We start from the raw sequence: 22,523 nt of genomic DNA, 5'->3' as shown, positions 1-22,523 counted from the left end.
CTTCACACATTGTATTGGTTTTGCCATACATTGACATGAATCTGCCATGGGTGTACATGTGTTCCCCATCCTGAACCCCCCTCCTACCTCCCTCTCCATCCCATTCCTCTGGGTCATCCCAGTGCACCAGCCCCGAGCACCCTGTATCATGCATCAAACTTGGACTGGCGATCCATTTCACGTATGATAATTTACATGTTTCAATGCCATTCTCCCATATCATCCCGCCCTCGCCCTCTCCCAGAGTCTAAAAGACTGTTCTATACATTTGTGTCTATTTTGCTGTCTTGCATACAGGGTTATCTCTTTCTAAATTCCATATGTATGCGTTAGTATACTGTATTGGTGTTTTTTCTTTCTGGCTTAATTCACTCTGTATAATAAGCTCCAGTTTCATCCACCTCATTAGAACTGATTCAAATGTATTCTTTTTAATGGCTGAGTAATATTCCATTGTGTATATGTACCACAGCTTCCTTATGCATTCGTCTGCTGATGGACATCTAGGTTGCTTCCACGTCCTGGCTATTATAAACAGTGCTGCGATGAACATCAGGGTACACGTGTCTCTTTCAATTCTGGTTTCCTCAGTGTGTATGCCCAGCAGTGGGATTGCTGGGTCGTATGGCAGTTCTATTTCCAGGTTTTTAAGGAATCTCCACACTGTTCTCCATAGTGGCTGTACTAGTTTGCATTCCCACCAACAGTGTAAGAGGGTTCCCTTTTCTCCACACTCTCTCCAGCATTTATTGCTTGTAGACTTTTGGATAGCAGCCATTCTGACTGGCGTGAATTGGTACCTAATTGTTGTTTTGATTTGCGTTTCTCTGATAATGAGTGATGTTGAGTATCTTTTCATGTGTTTGTTAGCCATCTGTATGTCTTCTTTGGAGAAATGTCTGTTTAGTTCTTTGGCCCACTTTTTGATTGGGTCGTTTATTTTTCTGGAATTGAGCTGCAGGAATTGCTTGTATATTTTTGAGATTAATTCTTTGTCTGTTGCTTCATTTGCTATTATTTTCTCTCATTCTGAAGGCTGTCTCTTCACCTTGCTTATAGTTTCCTGTGTTGTGCAGAAGCTTTTAATTTTAATTAGGCCCCATTTGTTTATTTTTGCTTTTATTTCCATTACTCTGGGAGGTGGGTCATAGGATCCTGTTGTTTATGTCGGAGAGTGTTTTGCCTATGTTTTCCTCTAGGAGTTTTATAGTTTCTGGTCTTACGTTTAGATCTTTAATCCATTTTGAGTTTATTTTTGTGTATGGTGTTAGAAAGTGCTCTAGTTTCATTCTTTTACAAATGGTTGACCAGTTTTCCCAGCACCACTTGTTAAAGAGATTGTCTTTTCTCCATTGTATATTCTTGCTTCTTTTGTCAAAGATAAGGTGTCCATAGGTGCGTGGATTTATCTCAGGGCTTTCTATTTTGTTCCATTAATCTATATTTCTGTCTTTGTGCCAGTACCATACTGTCTTGATGACTGTGGCTTTGTAGTAGAGCCTGAAGTCAGGCAGGTTGATTCCTCCAGTTCCGTTCTTCTTTCTCAAGATTGCTTTGGCTATTCGAGGTTTTTTGTATTTCCATGCAAATTGTGAAACTATTTGTTCTAGTTCTCTGAAAAATACCGTTGGTAACTTGATAGGGATTGCATTGATTCTACATATTGCTTTGGGTAGTATACTCATTTTCACTATATTGATTCTTCCAATCCATGAACACAGTGTATTTCTCCATCTGTTTGTGTCCTCTTTGATTTCTTTCACCAGTGTTTTATAGTTTTCTATATATAGGTATTTTGTTTCTTTAGGTAGATATATTCCTAAGTATTTTATTCTTTTTGTTGCAATGGTGAATGGAATTATTTCCTTAATTTCTCTTTCTGTTTTCTCATTGTTAGTGTATAGGAATGCAAGGGGTTTCTGTGTGTTAATTTTATATCCTGCAACTTTACTATATTCATTGATTAGCTCTAGTAATTTTCTGGTGGAGTCTTTAGGGTTTTCTATGTAGAGGATCATGTCATCTGCAAACAGTGAGAGTTTTACTTCTTCTTTTCCGATCTGGATTCCTTTTATTTCTTTTTCTGCTTTGATTGCTGTGGCCAAAACTTCCAAAACTATGTTGAATAGTAGTGGTGAGACTGGGCACCCTTGTCTTGTTCCTGACTTTAGGGGAAATGCTTTCAATTTTTCACCATTGAGGATAATGATTGCTGTGGGTTTGTCATATATAGCTTTTATTATGTTGAGGTATGTTCCTTCTATTCCTGCTTTCTGGAGGGTTTTTTTTTTTTAAATCATAAATGGATGTTGAATTTTGTCAAAGGCTTTCTCTGCATCTATTAAGATAATCATATGGTTTTTATTTTTCAATTTGTTAATGTGAATTACATTGATTGGTTTGTGGATATTGAAGAATCCTTGCATCCCTGGGATAAAGCCCACTTGGTCATGATGTATGATCTTTTTAATATGTTGTTGGATTCTGTTTGCTAGAATTTTGTTAAGGATTTTTGTATCTATGTTCATCAGTGATATTGGCCTGTAGTTTTCTTTTTTTGTGGCACCTTTGTCAGGTTTTGGTATTAGGGTGATGGTGGCCTCATAGAATGAGTTTGGAAGTTTACCTTCCTCTGCAATTTTCTGGAAGACTTTGAGTAGGATAGGTGTTAGCTCTTCTCTAAATTTTTGGTAGAATTCAGCCGTGAAGCTGTCTGGTCCTGGGCTTTTGTTTGTTGGAAGATTTCTGATTACAGTTTCAATTTCCATGCTTGTGATGGGTCTGTTAAGATTTTCTATTTCTTCCTAGTTCAGTTTTGGAAAGTTGTACTTTTCTAAGAATTTGTCCATTTCTTCCAAGTTTTCCATTTTATTTGCATATAGTTGCTGATAATAGTCTCTTATTGAGAGGGTAACAGGCAGGAAGGCCACGGGTCTCCAAATGGAGGAAATAGGCTGCAAGTGTCAGCATTTTTATCTCTCTCTTAAGTGGCAGGAGGAAGCAAACTAGCAATATATTTTTCCCTTCTCTATACAAATTTAAAAGAGGTTTCTCTTAAAATACTGTGTTGCCATAATGGCACCTGGTTTCACCTGAAGTTAACTATTCTCAAACCTTGAGTTAACCAATGCATTTTTCTTATGGAAATGTTTGTCTTAAGCTATGTTAATGTACTATGCATTTACCCCAAACTCTGTCTCCAAGTCAGTTCTGCCTAATGGCTCAGAACCTACTTGACAAACCAGTATGTTATACTCAGACATTGTTCCCCTAATCTATGTAAATGAAACTATTTGTATGGTAATCTGCCTTTCAACAAGATTCAAGTCAATCATTATATGGCCCGGGATGACTCGTCTGGTGCCAAGATTATCCCCAAATACATCTTATGGATGAGGGGCCTGGTGCCATTCTGAGTTTTAAGACATTCCTTTCTTTCATTAACAAACTGCTAGTGACTATATAACATCCAGCTGAAGACTAGCAGGGGGGTACTCTTTATGCCCCCCATCTGATGTCTAGCCTGGGAGGCATTCCGGAAGGTTACTCTGATTGCACCCCGGGTGGCATCAGAGGCAAGCAAGGTTTTAAGGGCGAAGAGCTGGATGTCAGTCAGGCATGCCATCATGTCTACCCCTGGTGCATCCCCACCCCGTCTCCGTGGTAGAACCAGGAGGGACGAGTATAATGCCTGCATCGGTAAGAGACAGGCTAAATCCAACCAGGAAAGAAAAGCTTTGGTGGAAAGTCTGTCTACACTTCCATCTAGAGCAGGGAGGGACGCTTCCGGTAGAAAGATGGCGCTGGTCACTTTCTTTCTCTCTTACAGATGGGAGCTAACAGTTCCAGCCTCACTCCTTTGAACTAATCAAGGAAGATCTGGGAGACTATTTAGAGGACCCAGAAAAATATATTAGCACTTTCAAAGGCATTACTCTGTTTTATGACCTTACTTGGAAGGATGTGATGTATATCTTGGGACAAACGCTGACTCCCGACTCAAAAAGTCGAGTTTTGGAGAAAGTGGTTGCTTATGGAGATGAATGGCTTGGTAATGAATCAGTAGGGAAGAGGGAGGAAGAGATAACCATCCTCCCCACTGGGAATCAGGCTGTCCCAATTACAGAACCAGATTGGGACTACAACACAGCTAAAGGAAGATGGGATCAGAGTCATTTTGTCAGATGTATTCTTGAAGGACTCAGGCAGGCGTGTGCTAAGCCTTTAAACTATGGCAAGTTGGCAAACATAGAACAGGAGGAGAAGGAAGCTCCTGGTAAATTCCTAAATAGACTGAGAGAAGCCCTTCGCAAATTCACTGAGATAGGTCCCGAAAGTGAAGAGGAAAAAGTGATTTTAAAGGATAGATTTCTCACTCAGTCGGCTCCAGATATCCGCTGTAAGCCATTAAAACGGGCGTATGGACCAAACCAGTCTTTAGATAATCTGTTACAACTGGCTCAGACAGTCTATTATGGTAGGGAATATGAGGAAAAGAAAGAAAGGCAGAAAAAGACAAAGGAACAGGCGGAAGCCTTCGCAATGGCTATGAGAACCATTCTTAAACAGCCTGAGAAAAATGCCCAGAGGGACCCAGGTGAAAAGGGATGGGCTTGCTATTACTATGGAAAGGAGGGGCACCTCAAGCAGGATTGCCCTCAGGCATCTAAGCTGCCCCCAGCTCCATGTCCGGTCTGCAAGGGACCACACTGGAGGAGAGACTGCCCCCAGAGGCATAGGTCTCAGGGGTTGGACTCTCAAGACAGTCAGGACTGAAGGTGCCCAGAGGCCCCCACACAAGCTCCCGTCCTAACTACACCTGAGGAACCCTGGGTATTAATAACTGTGGGGGGCTAATCCATCAATTTCCTTTTAGATACTGGGGCAACTTACTCTGTGCTTACTGAAGCCCCTGGCCCACTTTCTTCCCAATCCACTTCCGTAATGGGACTGTCTGGACGAGCCAAAAGGTATTACTTCAGTTGTTCTTTTTTTTTTTTAATTAGTTTATTCACCTATTTTTTAACTTTACAATATTGTATTTGTTTTGCCATACATTGACATGAGTCCACCATGGGTGTGCATGTTTTCCCCTTCCAGAACCCGCCTCCCACCTCCCTCCCCATCCCATCCCTCCGGGTCATCCTGGTGCACCAGCCCCGAGCACCCTGTATCACGCATCGAACCTGGACTGGTGATTCGTTTAGTTGTTCTTTAAGCTATAACTGAGACTCTGTGCTATTTTCACAGGAGTTTCTGATCGTGCCAGAGTCTCCCTCACCCCTTTTGGGGAGGGATGTGCTGAGCAAGGTCCATGCCTCTGTTTTCATGAATATGGAGCCCTCCCTTTCTCTCCCTTTAATTGAACAAAATGTAAATCCTAGAGTATGGGCTGATGGAAAATCTGTGGGTCGAGCCCAAAATGCTATTCCTGTAGTTGTCAAGCTCAAAGACCCGCACTTGTTTCCACATAAGAAGCAGTATCCACTGAAACCTGAGGTTAAGGAAGAGTTAAAACCCATCATTGAGAATTTGAAGGAGCAGGGACTATTAATTCCCTGTAACAGTCCATGCAATATTCCTATTTTCGGTATAAAGAAATCAAATGGTAAATGGAGACAAGTTCAAGATTTATGAATAATAAATGAGGCTGTAGTTCCTTTACACCCCGTGGTGCCTAATCGTTATACTCTATTGTCTGAAATTCCTGAATGAGCCAAATGTTTCAGTAATTGATTTAAAAGATGCCTTCTATTCAGTGCCTTTGGCGGAGGAAAGTCAATTTCTATTTGCCTTTGAAGACCCTACGCACCCAGCTTCTCAGTTAACCTGGACGTTTTTGCCCCAGGGATTTCGTGACAGTCCTCACTTATTTGAATAAAGTTTGTCATGGGATCTACAAAATTTTAATAGCTCCGAAGCGGTGGTGTTACAATATGTAGATGATATTTTGCTCTGTGCTGAGACAGAGGAAGCTTGTTCACGAGCCTCAGAAGATTTCTTAAACTTTCTGGCAGGCTGTGGTTACAAGGCATCAAGAGAAAAGGCTCAGCTTTGTCAACAATCTGTTAGATATCTGGGCCTAATCATATCAGAAGGGACTAGGGCCATAGGCCCTGAGAGAATTAAACCTATACTAAATCATCCCTTACCTATGACTTTAAAACCACTGAGAGGATTTTTGGGAATCACAGACTACTGTCGCATTTGGATTCTGGGTTATGGGGAACTTGCCCGGCCTTTATATAAACTTATAGCTGAAACTCAGCAGGCCCAAACCGACAAACTGATTTGGTCTCCAGATACTCAAAAGGCTTTTAAGGTTCTTCAGACTGCTCTCCTGCAAGCTCCTGCTTTGAGCTTGCCCACAGGGTCAGAATTTAATTTGTTTGTCACTGAAAGAAAAGGTATGGCCTTGGGAGTTTTGACACAACTCTGAGGGCCTCACCAGCAACCTATTGCTTATCTAAGCTGAAAATTAGATGTAATTTCACGTGGGTGGCCCCACTGCCTAAGAGTGATTGGGACAGAGGCTTTATTAGCACCTGAAGCTTTAAAAATAATTAATGAATGAAACTTTACTGTACTGACTTCTTATGATGTGAGTGGAATCTTAAATTCTAAGGTTAATATTTGGATGACAGACAATAGGCTTCTTAAATATCAGTCATTGTTGTTAGAAGGACCAGTAACTAAGCTTAAAGTGTGTGGAAATTTAAATCCTGCCACTTTCCTTCCTGAGAAGGAAAATGAAACACCTGATCACGATTGTTCCCAATTTCTAACTTTAAACTATGCAGCTCGGAAAGATCTAATGGATACCCCATTAGACAATCCTGACATGGAAATATTTACAGATGGCAGTTCTTTTGTTCAGGATGGAAAGCATAAAGCAGGTTACGCCGCGGTGACTGTTGAACAGGTTTTAGAAGCAAAATCTCTCCCCCAGGGAACTAGTGCTCAGTTAGTGGAGCTTGTATCTCTGATCCGAGCTCTCAAGTTAAGCAAAGGGCAGCGGGTAAATATCTACACTGATTCTAAGTATGCTTATTTGACTTTACACGCTCATGCTGCAGTATGGAAAGAAAGACAGTTTTAAACAGCAACAGGAGAACCTGTTAAGCATTTCAGAGAGATAGAGACTTTTAACTGCTCTATATTGTCCTCAAGAAGTAGCTGTTATGCATTGCAAAGGGCACAGCAGGGATGGGAGTAGAGTAGCCAAAGGTAACCAGTTGGCTGACTGTCAAGCCAGAAAAGCAGCATTTTATGAAACCCCTTCACTGCAGACGCCTTTGATCTGGACAGGTCCGTCCTGTGGAACAGGAAAAACCACAATATACTGAAGAAGAATTAGAAAGACATCAGAAAAGAGGAGCAAAGATTACTGATAAAGGATGGTTACAGTCCGAGGATGGACGATTAATAATTCCTGAAAGTGCCCAGTGGAAAATTCTCAAGGGTTTACACCACAGTTTTCATATGGATGTAGAGAGTACTTACCAGATGGCTTCTTGTTTGTTTGAAGGTAAAAATGTAATGAAAACTTTAAAGAACATTATCAAAAGGTGTGAGGTTTGTCAGAAAACTAACCCAAAGACTGAAAAGCTAGCAAAATCTGGATTACAATGAAGTGGAAAGTATCCTGGAGAGGACTGGGAAATTGATTTTACTCATATGCCAAAAGCTAATGGATATTCTTGCTTTCAAGTTTGGATGGATACTTTTACTGGATGGATTGAGGCTTTTCCTTGTTGTAGTGAACAGGCTAAAGAGGTTGTAAAGATTTTAATCCATGAAATTATCCCCAGGTTTGGACTGCCACGGAGCCTTCAGAGTGATAATGGCTCCGCCTTTAAGACTGCTGTAACTCAGGGGGTATCTAAAGCTCTAGGAATAGAATATCACTTACACTGTTCCTGGAAACCCCAATCCTCAGGAAAGGTTGAAAAAGCTAATGACATTATCAAAAGACATCTGCGCAAATTAACTCAAGAGACGCAGGACAATTGGATTAAAGTCCTACCCATAGCTTTAATGAGGGCTCAAACTGACCCCATAAAGGAGGGACTGTCCCCCTTTGAATGTATTTATGGAAGGCCTTTCTTACACACAGACATTGTTGTACACCCTGAAGCCTTGGAATTAACTAGTTATGTAACTCAGCTCTCAGCTTTTCAACAGGCATTAACAGAACTCCGGGAGACGACTCCTGACCCAGCCTCTGAGTCCAGCAAGCCTCTATTTGAGCCAGGAACCGAGGTCCTCATAAAAACATTGGAGTTTGGGGGCCAAGCCCTTGAGCCCCTCTGGGAAGGCCCTTACCAGGTTATTCCTTCTTCTCTCACAGCTGTCAAAGTGCCAGGAATTGACTCGTGGGTACATCACACTTGAGTTAAGAGGTGGCACCCTGACCAGAACTAAATGACTTCATTTTATGTCTTTACTTTCTATGCTCTGACTTTGTACTTTTCAGATGGGCCTGATAATATATGTGAGCCTATTTCTGCTGACTCCAAAAATCCTGAGTCTGCCGTTTGATCCTCAAGACAATGCCTTCCTGTCCTGGGCTCGCTCCTACGTGGCATTTCATAATCGGTCTAACTGCTGGGTCTGCGGAGCGATCCCCTCTTCATCCGTGGAAGGCTTCCCATGGTGGACATCTCCACTTCAAGGAAAAGACTTTCTCCAAGTCTGCATATACCTTCAACAACAATCGCATGTGATGCTTCTTCCTAAACTGATGACATCTAACAACCCTAAGATGGACTGGTGTAACACTTTGTACTTTAACTAGGGACATAAGGTGACTTTTAATTTTGATTATACATTGTCTCGGTTTAATGACTATTTTGCTACACATAAGGCAAATAGGTCTAGGTCTAATGGTTTTCTTACCTGACGTTTATCAAATATGGGATGAGGTTATATGGCTAACTCCTGAAAAAGGACGTCTAATATCTACTGCCCCTATATGCTGGGAACAAACATCCCCAAAAGTTAGCCAACAACTTAATTATGATTGGAAACAATTGGGATTTTTGCCTCAGGAAATATGCAACGTAATCATTCTTGTGTTTTCCAACCCCAATTCAGGTCCTCCCTTTGTCTGGCCAGGCGCTAATTGGGACTGGATATCTCAGTCACGCTGGCTTGCTCCAAACGGGACTTATTGGATATGTGGCTCTTATCTATGGGCACGGCTTCCCCCTGGTTGGATGGGGAGATGCACCCTAGGTCTAGCCTTTACTCACAGCTTTATATTTTCAGAGCTTCCAGAAAAGCCTGCTAATTTACCCCACCTTAAAACTCAGTGGGCAAGGTTTGTATTTCACTGGTATGATTATTTGGCTGCAGTGTTTGTTCCCTCTTTGGAAACTACAGATGTTATGCTACAAGTGGATGCTTTGACTAATTTTACTCAACAGGCATTACAAGATTTTCAAAAAGCTATTTCAGCTCTTAATGCTGAACAAGCACAAATTAGAAAGATGGTTTTACAAAACAGATTAGCTTTAGATGTTCTGACAGCTGTGCAAGGAGGAACTTGTGCCATTATTCATGCCCAATGCTGAACATATATACCTGATATGAGCACTAATGTTACTCATTTTACTAAACACATGAACAAGATGATTGGGGCTATGGATACTCCTGAAGCCTCAATTGCCTCACTTTGTGAGACATTAACTAGTTCCCTATGGTGGAAAACTATCTTAATTACAATAATTCTTATTGTTTTGTTTTTGCTGTTTGCTCCCTGCGTTTGTAACTGTGTAACTGGATTTATTTCTAGTCGCATGAAAGCTTTTAAGTTACAAATGGTTGCTCAAACTCCTGCTACTGCTGCAGCTTCTTCCAACTACTACTTGGGGCCCCTGGATCAGAAATCTTCAATATGAGGGTTAGGAGAATATGTTGCCTCACCAATTTAGGGACAACACCCCTTGTCAGCTCGGAAGCAGTTATGGAATGAGAATGACGCCCCTTTTCCTTAGGCAACATAATTCTCCTAAAAGAAAAGGGGGGAATGAGAGGGTAACAGGCAGGAAGGCCACGGGTCTCCAAATGGAGGAAATAGGCTGCAAGTGTCAGACATTTTTATCTCTCTCTTAAGCGGCAGGAGGAAGCAAACTAGCAATATATTTTTCCCTTCTCTATACAAATTTAAAAGAGGTTTCTCTTAAAATACTGTGTTGCCATAATGGCACCTGGTTTCACCTGAAGTTAACTATTCTCAAACCTTGAGTTAACCAATGCATTTTTCTTATGGAAATGTTTGTCTTAAGCTATGTTAATGTACTATGCATTTACCCCAAACTCTGTCTCCAAGTCAGTTCTGCCTAATGGCTCAGAACCTACTTGACAAACCAGTATGTTATACTCAGACATTGTTCCCCTAATCTATGTAAACGAAACTATTTGTATGGTAATCTGCCTTTCAACAAGATTCAAGTCAATCATTTTATGGCCCGGGATGACTGTCTGGTGCCAAGATTATCCCCAAATACATCTTATGGATGAGGGGCCTGGTGCCATTCTGAGTTTTAAGACATTCCTTTCTTTCATTAACAAACTGCTAGTGACTATGTAACATCCAGCTGAAGACTAGCAGGGGGGGTACTCTTTTTGTCCCCCGTCTGATGTCTATGTCAGAAGCCTTCTCTATCCCTTTTATACTTTAATAAAACTTTATTACACAAAAGCTCTGAGTGATCAAGCCTCGTCTCTGGCCCCGGATTGAATTCTTCTCCTCTGGAGGCCAAGAATCCAAGCGTCTTTTCGTGGTTCAGCAATAACCTTTCATTATAATCCTTTGTATTTCTCTGTTGTCTGTTGTGATCTCTCCATTTTCATTTCTAATTTTGTTGATTTGATTTTTCGCCCTTTGTTTCTTGATGAGTCTGGCTAATGGTTTGTCAATTTTATTTAACTTCTCAAAGAACCAGCTTTTGGCTTTGTTGATTTTTGCTATGGTCTCTTTTGTTTCTTTTGCATTTATTTCTGCCCTAATTTTTAAGATTTCTTTCCTTCTACTAACCCCAGGGTTCTTAATTTCTTCCTTTTTTAGTTGCTTTAGGTGTTCAGTTCAGTTCAGTTCAGTCGCTCAGTCGTGTCCGACTCTTTGCGACCCCATGAATCGCAGCACGCCAGGCCTCTCTGTCCATCACCAACTCCCGGAGTCTACCCAAACCCGTGTCCATCGAGTCAGTGATGCCATCCAACCATCTCATCCTCTTTCGTCCCCTTCTCCTCCCGCCCCCAATCCTACCCAGCATTAGGGTCTTTTCCAATGAGTCAACCCTTCACATGAGGTGGCCAAAGTATTGGAGTTTCAGCTTCAACATCAGACTCTCCAATGAACACCCAGGATTGATCTCCTTTAGGATGGATTGATTGGATCTCCTTGCAGTCCAAGGGACTCTCAAGAGTCTTCTCCAACACCACAGTTCAAAAGCATCACTTCTTCGGCGCTCAGCTTTCTTCACCGTCCAACTCTCACATCCATACATGACCACTGGAAAAACCATAGCCTTGACTAGATGGACTTCTGTTGGCAAAGTAATGTCTCTCCTTTTAAATATGCTATCTAGGTTGGCCATAACCTTCCTTCCAAGGAGTAAGCGTCTTTTAATTTCATGGCTGCAGTTACCATCAGCAGTGATTCTGGAGCCCCCCAAAAATAAAGTCAGCCACTGTTTGCACTGTTTCCCCATCTATTTCCCATGAAGTGATGGGACCAGATGCCATGATCTTAGTTTTCTGAATGTTGAGCTTTAAGCCAACTTTTTCACTCTCCTCTTTCACCTTCATCAAGAGGCTCTTTAGTTCTTCTTCACTTTCTGCCATAAGGGTGGTGTCATCCGCATATCTGACGTTATTGATATTTCTCCCGGCAATCTTGATTCCAGCTTGTGTTTCTTCCAGCCCAGCATTTCTCATGATGTACTCTGCATATAAGTTAAATAAGCAGGGTGACAATATACAGCCTTGACATACTCCTTTTCCTATTTGGAACCAGTCTGTTGTTCCATGTCCAGTTCTAACGGTTGCTTCCTGACCTGCATACAGGATTCTCAAGAGGCAGGTCAGATGGTCTGGTATTCCCATCTCTTTCAGAATTTTCCACAGTTTATTGTGATCCACACAGTCAAAGGCTTTGGCATAGTCAATAAAGCAGAAATAGATGTTTTTCTGGAACTCTCTTGCTTTTTTGATGATCCAGCGGATATTGGCAATTTGATCTCTGGTTCCTCTGCCTTTTCTAAAACCAGCTTGAACATCTGGAAGTTACAAAAGTTGGTTGTTACTAAATCACATCCTAGTCTTTTTCTGTGCTTCCACAAGCAGATCACATCTTCTTCAGTTTGCCCATGCCTCCAGCTCTTTTGTGGTTTTAACTCTGCAATGTCCATGGTGCCTATGTGGAGAATCAGTTAAAAAGACTGTCAAATTCCTTTTCTCTTGAAAGTAAATGTCACTCAATTCCATCAGACTCTTTGCTACCCCATGGACTATACACCCCATGGAATTCTCCAGGCCAGAATACTGGAGTGGGTAGCTGTTCCCTTCTCCAGGGGTCTTCCCAACCCAGAGATCGAACCCAAGACTTCCACATTGCAGGAGGATTCTTTACCAGCTTAGCCACCAGGGAAGCCCAAGAATTCTGGAGTGGGTAGCCTATCCGTTCTCCAGGGGATCGTTCTGACCTAGGAATTGAACTGGGGTCTCCGGCATTGCAGGTGGATTCTTTACCAGCTGAGCTACCAGGGAAGCCCAAGAGCAAACAGTTGACCCTGACATGATCAATTTTTAAAAAAATTCTTATTGGAGTAGAGTTGATCTACAATGTAATGTTCGTTTCAGGTATACAGCAAAGTGAATCAGTTATATGTATACATATACCCACTCTTTTTTAGATTCTATTCCCATATAGGTCATTCATTACAGAGTATTGAGAAGAGTTCCCTGTGCTCTACAGTAGGTCCTTATTAGTTATCTGTTTTATATACTAGTGTGTATGTTGATCCCAAACTCCCAATTTATCCCTCCCTTCTTTTTCCTCCCTGGTAACTATATGTTTGTTTTCTACATCTGGGACTCTATTTTTGCTTTGTAAATGAGTTCATTTGTACCATTTTTGTAGATTCCATGTATAAGTGATATCATATGATATTTGTCTTTGTCTGACATACTTCATTCAGTCTGACAATCTCTAGATCCATCCATGTTGCTGCAAATGGCATTATTTTATTCTTTTTATGGCTGAGTAATATTCCATTGTATATATGTCCCACATCTATTTTATCCATTCATCTGTCAATGGACACTTAGGTTGCTTCTACATCCTGGCTATTGTAAATAACGTTGCAATGAACATTGGGTGCATGTATCTTTTCAAATGGTAGCTTGCACCAGATATATGCCCAGGAGTGGAATTGCAGGATTGTATGGTAGGTATATTGTTAGTTTTTAAAAGAACATCCATACTGTTCTCCACAGTGGCTGTACCAATTTACATTCCCACCAAACAGTGTAGGAGGGTTTCCTTTTCTCCATAGCCTCTCCAGCATTTATTCTTCATGGATTTTTTGATGATGGACATTCTAACCCGTGGGAAGTGATACCTCATGGTAGTTTTCACTTGCATTCCTCTAAAAATTAACGATGCTGAGCATCTTTTCATGCGGTTTTTGGGCTATTTGTGTGTCTTCTTTGGAAAAGTTCATCTATTTTTCAGCTGGTCCCAGGTGTATCTGAAGGATTACCTTTCGTCACTCTCTGCTATCACTTGTAGGGGGTGTTGTGGACCATCCCTGTGTTTTGTGGGTTTGTTGAGAGAGGGAGCGTGGGGAGGCTGTGTGGCTGTGGAGAGGTTGTGGGTTACCAGGATGCCTCCAAGAGCTGATCCCTCCCTTTGCTGCAGGAGATCACCCTGGAGCCCTGCCCATGATGCCTGGTGGGAATTTGCAGTGGCAACACCACACTCTGGATGAATTTCTTGCTGCTCTATATGGACCAGGGTGCTGTTGTGACAAAGAACTCCTTATTTACACAATTTCTTACCTTTCTGGGATGAAACGTAGTGATTGCCATGTAGGTATCTGCTCACTCTACCATGCCGTGGGAGGTGTGCAAATGAGAGATCTTTCAAGGACCCTGAGCAAAGCTGAAACGTTCTGATCAGTGCACTTCCAAGGGCCACCCCTCTATCCTGCCTTCCTTGAGGTTTGGAGCTAAGGATTTCTCATCCACCAGTCCCTCAAGTGTCTCATTCAATGGGATGCTCCATACCTCATCTGCTTTTTTTTTTACCCCCAAAACCTCAAATTTTACTCATGGTACAAAAGCATTTCAAAAGCGCCATGTTGTTAGAGAAAAACACACAGCCTATAGCTCAACCTTTAACACAGCCTACAGCTCATCCTTTAAAACCAGAACAGCCAATTGAAAAGTCTGTATTTTTTTTTTTTATTGAAAGTCAGTATTATTTTTACTTGAAAAATTAAAACACAAACAGAAAAAAAAATTAAGGTACACATTAGGAACGGAAGCACTATGGTTTTTGTTTCTAGAGATGTGACATCCATGTTTTCTGGTCAGTCATGTTCTACGAAACATTGTGCTAAAGCAGTGTACGAAACCCAAGCAGACAGATGACCAGCGAGTAGGTTTGCTCTCTCATACTGCTGCTGAGGTCGACCAGTGGAACACTATCATGATGAAGTTATTTTGACAGCAAGATGGGAGTGCAGAGGGCTTCACTGATGGCCCAGTGGTTAAGTATCCTCCTTGCAATCAAGGGACACTGATTCAATCCCTGGATTGGGGAGATTGCACATGCCATGGAACAACTGAACCTGTGCACCCCAAGTACAGAACCTACAATCTGGAGCCCAGGAGCTGCAACCACTGAAGCCCATGTGCTTAGGGTCTGTGCTCTGCAACAAGAGAAGCTACCACAATGAAAAGCCCTTGCCATGCAATGAAGAGTAGCCCCAGCTCGTTGCAACTAGAGAAAGCCCGAGTGCAGCAACAAAGACCTAGTGCAGACAAACAATAAATTAAATAAGTACATACAATCATTTTTTTTTTTTAAAGAGAAGGCAGTGCAGAGCCCTTACCACAACAGAAAACCTAAACAGCTGATTTACGTAGAAAGTGTTTTAAGCAAACTTGTGCAAACACCAACTTGCTTGAAGAAAAGGATGCCTTTTAGTCTACTTGCACCATGCATTCATTGGTGTCAGTAAAATAGGACCACTTGCTTTAGAGTAAAGTCATTGTTGAGGTGATGATTATGTCCGTTGAGATTATAGTGCAAGGAAACCACAGGGAGACTGCTCTGATAACAGTAAGTCCTGAGGGGCATATACCATCTGCAGGCCCAGGGACTACTCAATCCTGTCCTGCAAGTAAGGGTCATAAAATATGATGCTGAGGGACTTCTCTGCTGGTCCAGTGGTTAAGGCTCCGAGCTCCCAATGCAGGTGGCCCAGGGCCGATCCCTGGCTAGGGAATTAGATCCCACATGTGGCAACTCACACCAAAGAAGTGTCTATATATATATATATATATATATATATATAATTTTTTTTTAATTTCTTTCTTTCTTTTTTTTATTTAATACAAGCCTGAGCCCAAACTGCCTGGACCCTGCAACGGAAGTCCATGAGGTCCAGCATCTCTCTGTGGATGCTGGCTGCTCCCCTGGATCAGCTTGATGTTGTATACTGGTGTGTGTTCAGCAGTGCCTGGTACAGCCACGAGATCTGTCAGGATAGACAGAGGATGCGGCAGATGGTGGAGCCTCTTCCACAGCTGCTGATGGGATGTTTGCACATGGTCAGTTCCGAGCTTGCCTTGCAGCCTTGATGCCTATGTGCAGGGTCAGTCTCAAGGGGCTTGAACTTCTCGAGGTCCTCCCCGATGAGGGTGATGATGTGATGCATCATGGCACCATGGGGGATGTTAGTGCTCTGACCAGGGATTGAACCCATGCCCTCGGTAGTGAAAGCATGGAGTCCTAACAACTGCACCACCAGAAGTCCCCTTAATGTCTATTCTTACTTCAGGGGACAGCCATTCTCTAAAGGGCTATACAGTAAATATTTTAATCTTTGAGGACCGAGAGATAAAATTAAGGCTATTAAGAAGGTATTCATAAAATTAAGGATGCTTCCAGCCTGCATTGTAACCCATTTGCTCGAAATGGGCCACCCAGGATTGGAAGACAGGATGTGTGTCCAGCTGCTGGAGACATTCTCCAGATGAAGAGTGATGGGCCCAAGACTTGGAGATTGTCAACTACGAATTGGCACTTGCCAAGGATATTTGCCACCTGCCTCTGCAGTGATGGAATCCTGTGCTGCTGCAGTTGCTGACTCTCAACGTGCCCTGAAGGCAGTTCAGGGTGGAGAGTGAGGGACTCTGTGCTCCAGAGAAACCAATGGGACAGGGCTTTAGATAGTTAGATATTTTCAGAAACTGATTTCATGATCCCAATCCTTGTATCTCCTCACATCTAGTGAGTGAGTGTTAGTTGCTCAGTTGTGTCCAACTTTTTGCGACCCCATGAACTGTAGCCCTCCAGGATCCTCTGTCCATGGAATTTCCCAGGCAAGTATACTGAAGTGGGTTGCCATTTTCTCTTCCAGGGGATATTCCCGATCCAGTGATTGAACACGGGTCTCCTGAATTGCAGGTGGATTCTTGACTTATATCTAGAAAAGCACTAAATCCCTTCATGGTGACATCAGCTCCTCATGACTAGCAGAAAACCTCATGTAAAATGAGTGCTTGATTGCACTGAACTCCCACGTCACCAAAATCTTATATATTGACCTTCTTTGACGACTGCTCTTTGAAGCAGTCTCTCAGAGCTATCCAAGGTGCTGTCTCCTACGCTGCAGTCCTCATTTTATCCCAAATAAAACTTAACTTACAACTCTCATGTTGTGTATCTTTTTTAGTAGACAAGATCCAGGTGAGTGGAGAGGGTGTGGGATGACCACCAAGGCCAGTTTCTCTCTGCTCCAGTGATGCCCAGGTTCCAGCCAACCTCTGTTTCCCAAGGCCGGGTGGTCTCATCTGGTTGAGCTGGCCGGAGTTGAAGCAACATGCTGAGTCACCAACCCCAGAATCAGATGCACCCAGTCAATGCCTAGTAACTGCCAACAGAAGACACACCAACATGTAGGTGGCAGCCCATGTGATGATTACGCAGCCCATGCTTACTCTACTCACCATATGACAGGCCAACTAACCAACAGAGGTGTTGAGGCAAAGAAGATGATTTTATTCAGAAAACTGGCTGACCCAGAAGATGGCAGACAAATGTCTCAAGGTAACCATCTTGTTGGGGTCTGGATGCCAGGTATTTTATAGAAACAGAGAGGGAGAGGAGGTGAGGATGTCTAGTAAAAAGAACATTTATCTTGCAATGTAGGACGGGTTGTGTTAATTTATTCTTTTCTGGCAGCCATTCACAGGTGGGCAGGGTCAGATTATCTCTCTGTGAGCGAAACAAAGGCACTTTAGTTCAAGTCAGGCAGAGGGGCAGGGTCCTCTGAGGCAGTCAGTCCATAAAGTATGATTATAAAAACAAAAGCAAGAAAATCAAGTCACAGTTCCAAAAGCAAGTCACAGTTCCCGCCAGCTCACCCAGATGAGACAACTGAGGCAGAATCAGTTCTTACCTGCGACACAATCAGCTATGAAGCCTGGATAGTGGTGAGTGTTGGCTGCCATTTAGGAAGACATTTGAAAGCAAAGGGGGGAACAGGGACCAGAGGAAGGTGCCCCATCTGGGACTCCAGGACACTAAAGTATGAGGCCCCTGAGAGCAGCTCCCGTAGCTGTACCGAAATATAAGCCTATCCTGACTCTGCCCGTGGGACACAATCTGTCAACCCTCATAAGCTCAGTGTGAGGTCATTGGAAGATTTATACGGATGTGAGAGTTGGACAGCTGTGGCTGCGTGGTGCAGGGGCGGCCGTTGCACGGCGCAGGGAAGGCGGCCACACAGCGGCTGCACGGTGACTGTGCTGCGCAGGGGCGGCAGCTTTCGGCACAGAAGTGGCCAAGAGGAGCTACCCCACGACCAAGGTAAGGAACAGCGGCTGAGAGGAGCTACCCCAGGTCCAAGGTCAGGAGCAGTGGCTGAGAGGAAATACCCCATGTCCAAGGTAAGGAGCAGTGGCTGCGCTTTGCTGGAGCAGCCCTGAAGGGATACATGTCCAAGGTAAGAGAAACCCAAGTAAGACGGTAGGCGGTAAGAGAGGGCATCAGAGGGCAGACAGAATGGAACTACAATCACAGACAACTAGCCAATCTGATCACAGGACCACAGCCTTGTCTAACTCAATGAAACTAAGCCATGCTGTGGATGGGTCGTGGTGGAGAGGTCGGACAGAATGTGGTCCACTGGAGAAAGGAATGGCAAACCACTTCTACAGTCTTCCCTTGAGAACCCCATGAACAGTATGATAAGGCAAAAAGACAGGCCACTGAAAGATGAACTCCCCGAGTTGGTAAGTGCCCAATATGCTACTGGAGATCAGTGGAGAAATAACTCCAGAAAGAATGAAGGGATGGAGCCAAAGCAAAAACAACACCCCATTGTGGATGGGACTGGTGATAGAAGCAAGGTCCGATGCTGTAAAGAACAATATTGCATAGGAACAGGGAATGTTACATCCATACATCAAGGCAAATTGGAAGTGGTCAAACAGGACATGGTAAGAGTGAATGTCGACATTCTAGGAATCAGCGAACTCAGATGGACTGGAATGGGTGAATTTAACTCAGATGACCATTATATCTACTACTGTGGGCAGGAATCCCTTAGAAGAAATGGAGTAGCCATCATAGGCAACAAAAGAGTCCGAAATGCAGTACTTAGATACAACCTCAAAAACGACAGAATGATCTCTGTTCGTTTCCAAGGCAAACCATTCAATATCATGGTAATCCAAGTCTATGCTCCGACGAGTAACACTGAAGAAGCTGAACTTGAATGGTTCTATGAAGACGTACAAGACCTTTTAGAACCAACACCCAAAAAAGATGTCATTTGCATTATAGGGGACTGGAATGCAAAAGTAGGAATTCAAGAAACGTCTGGACGTCTGGAGTAACAGGTAAATTTGGCCTTGGAGTACAGAATGAAGCAGGGCAAAAGCTAATAGAGTTTTGCCAAGAGAATGGACTGGTCATAGCAAACACCCTCTTCCAAAAACGCAAGAGAAGACTCTACACATGGACATCACCAGATGGTCAACACTGAAATCAGATTGATTATATTCTTTGCAACCAAAGATGGAGAAGCTCTATACAGTCAGCAAAACCAAGACTGGGAGATGACTGTGGCTTAGATCATGAACTACTTATTCCCAAATTCAGACTTCAATTGAAGAAAATGGGGAGAACCACCAGACCATTCAAGTGCCTAAATCAAATCCCTTACGATTATACAGTGAAAGTGACAAATAGATTTAAGGGATTAGATCTGATAGACAGAGTGCCTGAAGAACGATGAATGGAGGTTCGTGACATTGTACAGGAGACGGGGATCAAGACCATACTCAAGAAAAAGAAATGCAAAAAAGCAAAATGGCTGTCTGAGGAGGCCTTACAAAGCTGTGAACAGAAGAGAAGTTAAAAGCAAAGGAGAAAAGGAAAGATATGCCCATGTGAATGCGGAGTTCCAAAGAACTTCCAGATGTTCAAGCTGGTTTTAGAAAAGGAAGAGGAACCAGAGATCAAATTGTCAGCATCTGCTGGATCATCGAAAAAGCAAGAGAGTTCCAGAAAAATATCTATTTATGCTTTATTGACTATGCCAAAGCCTTTGACTGTGTGGATCACAATCAACTGTGGAAATTCTGAAAGAGATGGGAATACCAGACCGCCTGACCTGCCTCTTGAGAAACCTGTATACAGGTCAGGAAGCAAGTTACAACTGGACATGGAGCAACAGACCAGTCCCAAAAGGGAGAAGGAGTACGTCAGGGCTGTATATTGTCAACCTGCTTATTTAACTTATATGCAGAGTACATCAGGAGAAACACTAGGCTGGAAGAAGCACAAGCTGGAATCAAGATTGCCGGGGAAAATATCAATAACCTCAGATATGCCGATGACACCACCCTTATGGCAGAAAGTGAAGAAGAACTAAAGAGTCTATTGATGAAGGTGAAAGAAGAGAGTGAAAAAGCTGGCTTAAAGCTCAACATTCAGAAAACTAAGATCATGGCATCTGGTGTCATCACTTATGGCAAATAGATGGGAAAACAGCGGAAACACTGGCTGACTTTATTTTGGGGGTCTCCAAAATCACTGCAGATGGTGATTTCAGCCATGAAATTAAAAGACACTCCTTGGAAGGAAAATTATGACCAACCTAGACAGCATATTAAAAAGCAGAGACATTGCTTTATCAACAAAGGTCCATGTAGTGAAGGCTATGGTTTTTCCAATAGTCACGTATGGATGTGAGAGTTGGATTATAAAGAAAGCTGAGCGCTGAAGAATTGATGCTTTTGAACTGTGGTGTTGAAGAAGACTCTTGAGAGTCCCTTGGACTGCAAGGAGATCCAACCAGTCCATCCTAAAGGAGGTCAGTCCTGGGTGTTCAATGGAAGGACTGATGTTGAAGCTGAAACTCCAATACTTTGGCCACCTCATGCGAAGAGCTGACTCATTGGAAAAGACCCTGATGCTGGGAAAGATTGAGGGCAAGAGGAGAAGGGGAAGACAGAGGATGAGATGGTTGGATGGCATCACCGACTCGATGGACATGGCTTTGGGTAAACTCCGGGAGCTGGTGATGGACAGGGAGGCCTGGCGTGCTGCGATTCATGGGGCCGAAAAGAGTCACACACGACTGAGTGACTGAACTTAACTGAGAATTGGACCATAAAGAAGGCTGAGTGCCAAAGAACTGATGCTTTCAAATTGTTGTGCTGGAGAAGACTCTTGAGAGTCCCTTGGACTGCAAGGAGATGCAACCATACAATCCTAAAGGAAATCAAGCCTGAATATTCACTGGAAGGACTGATGATGAATCGAAGCTCCAATACTTTGGCCACCTGATATGAACGGTTGACTCTTTGGAGAAGGCCCTGATGCTGGGAAAGATTGATGGCAAGAGGAGAACAGGGTAACAGAGGTTTGAGATGGTTGGATGGCATCACTGGCTCAACAGACATGAGTTTGAGTAAACTCTGGGAGATAGTGAGGGACGGAGAAGCCTGACATGCTGCAGTCCATGAGGTCACAAAGAGTAAGACACAAAGTAGTGGCTGAAGGACAACACAAACATGGAAGAGATGAGAGCTGACTTTAGAGTTTAAAAGCTGATGCCAGGGGGTTTCCCTGTAGGTCCTGTGGTTCAGACTTCACATTTGCACTGCAAGGGGCATGGGTTCAGTCCCTGGTTGGGGAGCTAGGATCCCACATGCCCCATAGTGTGACCAAAAAATTAAACTATAATTTTTTTTAAGGCTGATGCCAACAGTTCCTGTCCTAGGTATATATCCGAAAGAATTGTGATCTAGAACCCAAACACATGCACACACATGCTCGTAACAGCATTTTTCAAAATAACAAAAAGGTGGAAATAATGTAGTAATGGAAATATCCATTAATGGGTTAATGGATAAGCAAAATATGGTTCATCTACACACTGGAATATTACTGAGCCTTAACAAGGAGTGAAACACTGAACAGACGCTACAGTGTGAATGAATCTGGAAACATTATCCTCAGTGAAAGAAGCCAGACACAAAAGGCCACGAAGAGTGTGTTTCCATTTTTTATTTTTGAAATGTCGAACACAGGTCAATCCATAGAGCAGGAAAGTGGACTCGTAGTTGCCAGGGTCAGGGGGTGGGGGAGTTGGGGAATGACTTCTTGATGGTTAAAAGGTTTACCTTTGAGACACTGAAATGCTTTTGAACTAGGTAGTATTGTACAACACGGTAAATGTACTAAGTAGCACAGAGGTGCTTGCTTTAAAAGGATCCATTTTGAGACTTCTCTGGTGGTCCAGTGGTTGAGAATCTGCCTTCCATTGCAGGGGACACAGGTTCAATCCCTGGTCAGGGAACTAAGGCCTCAGGGCAACTAAGCCCTCAAGCAACAACTAGAGAGGCCTGTGAACCACAATTACTGAGCCCAAGACCACACCTAGAGAAGTCACAGTACCACAGTGAAGACCCAGCACAGTCAAAAAAAAATTTTTTTTATATAAGTAAATAAACGGTTCACTTTATGTTGTGTGAATTTACAACAATAAAACAAAACAGAAATAAATAAGCAAGGCCATACTAACCTGAGGGTAGAGAATGAATCATAAAATGGCACGTGGCAAAGCAGTGTATCCAGCTGGGAGCTACTGTACCAGTGCAAGCAACAACTGGTGGGTCCCTTAGTGTTTTAGTCTGTTGGGGCTGCTATAAGAAGCTACCCTAGACTGAGTGGCTTAAACAATAGACATCTATTTCTCACAGTTCTAGAG

The 22,523-nt window shown here is 42.9% G+C and overlaps 1 pseudogene; it reads right to left on the bottom strand.

Moving 5' to 3' along the window:
- Positions 1-13,788: 13,788 nt before the first annotated feature.
- On the bottom strand, positions 13,789-15,953 carry LOC145510867 (C-terminal-binding protein 2-like; annotated as a pseudogene).
- Between the last annotated feature and the right edge of the window lie 6,570 nt (positions 15,954-22,523).

The sequence above is a fragment of the Giraffa tippelskirchi genome, chromosome 6 (assembly GCF_054371585.1).
Source record: "Giraffa tippelskirchi isolate mGirTip1 chromosome 6, T2T-mGirTip1v1.2.pri, whole genome shotgun sequence".
Taxonomy (NCBI): Eukaryota; Metazoa; Chordata; class Mammalia; order Artiodactyla; family Giraffidae; genus Giraffa; species Giraffa tippelskirchi.
This window is presented reverse-complemented; position numbering and strand designations above follow the sequence as displayed.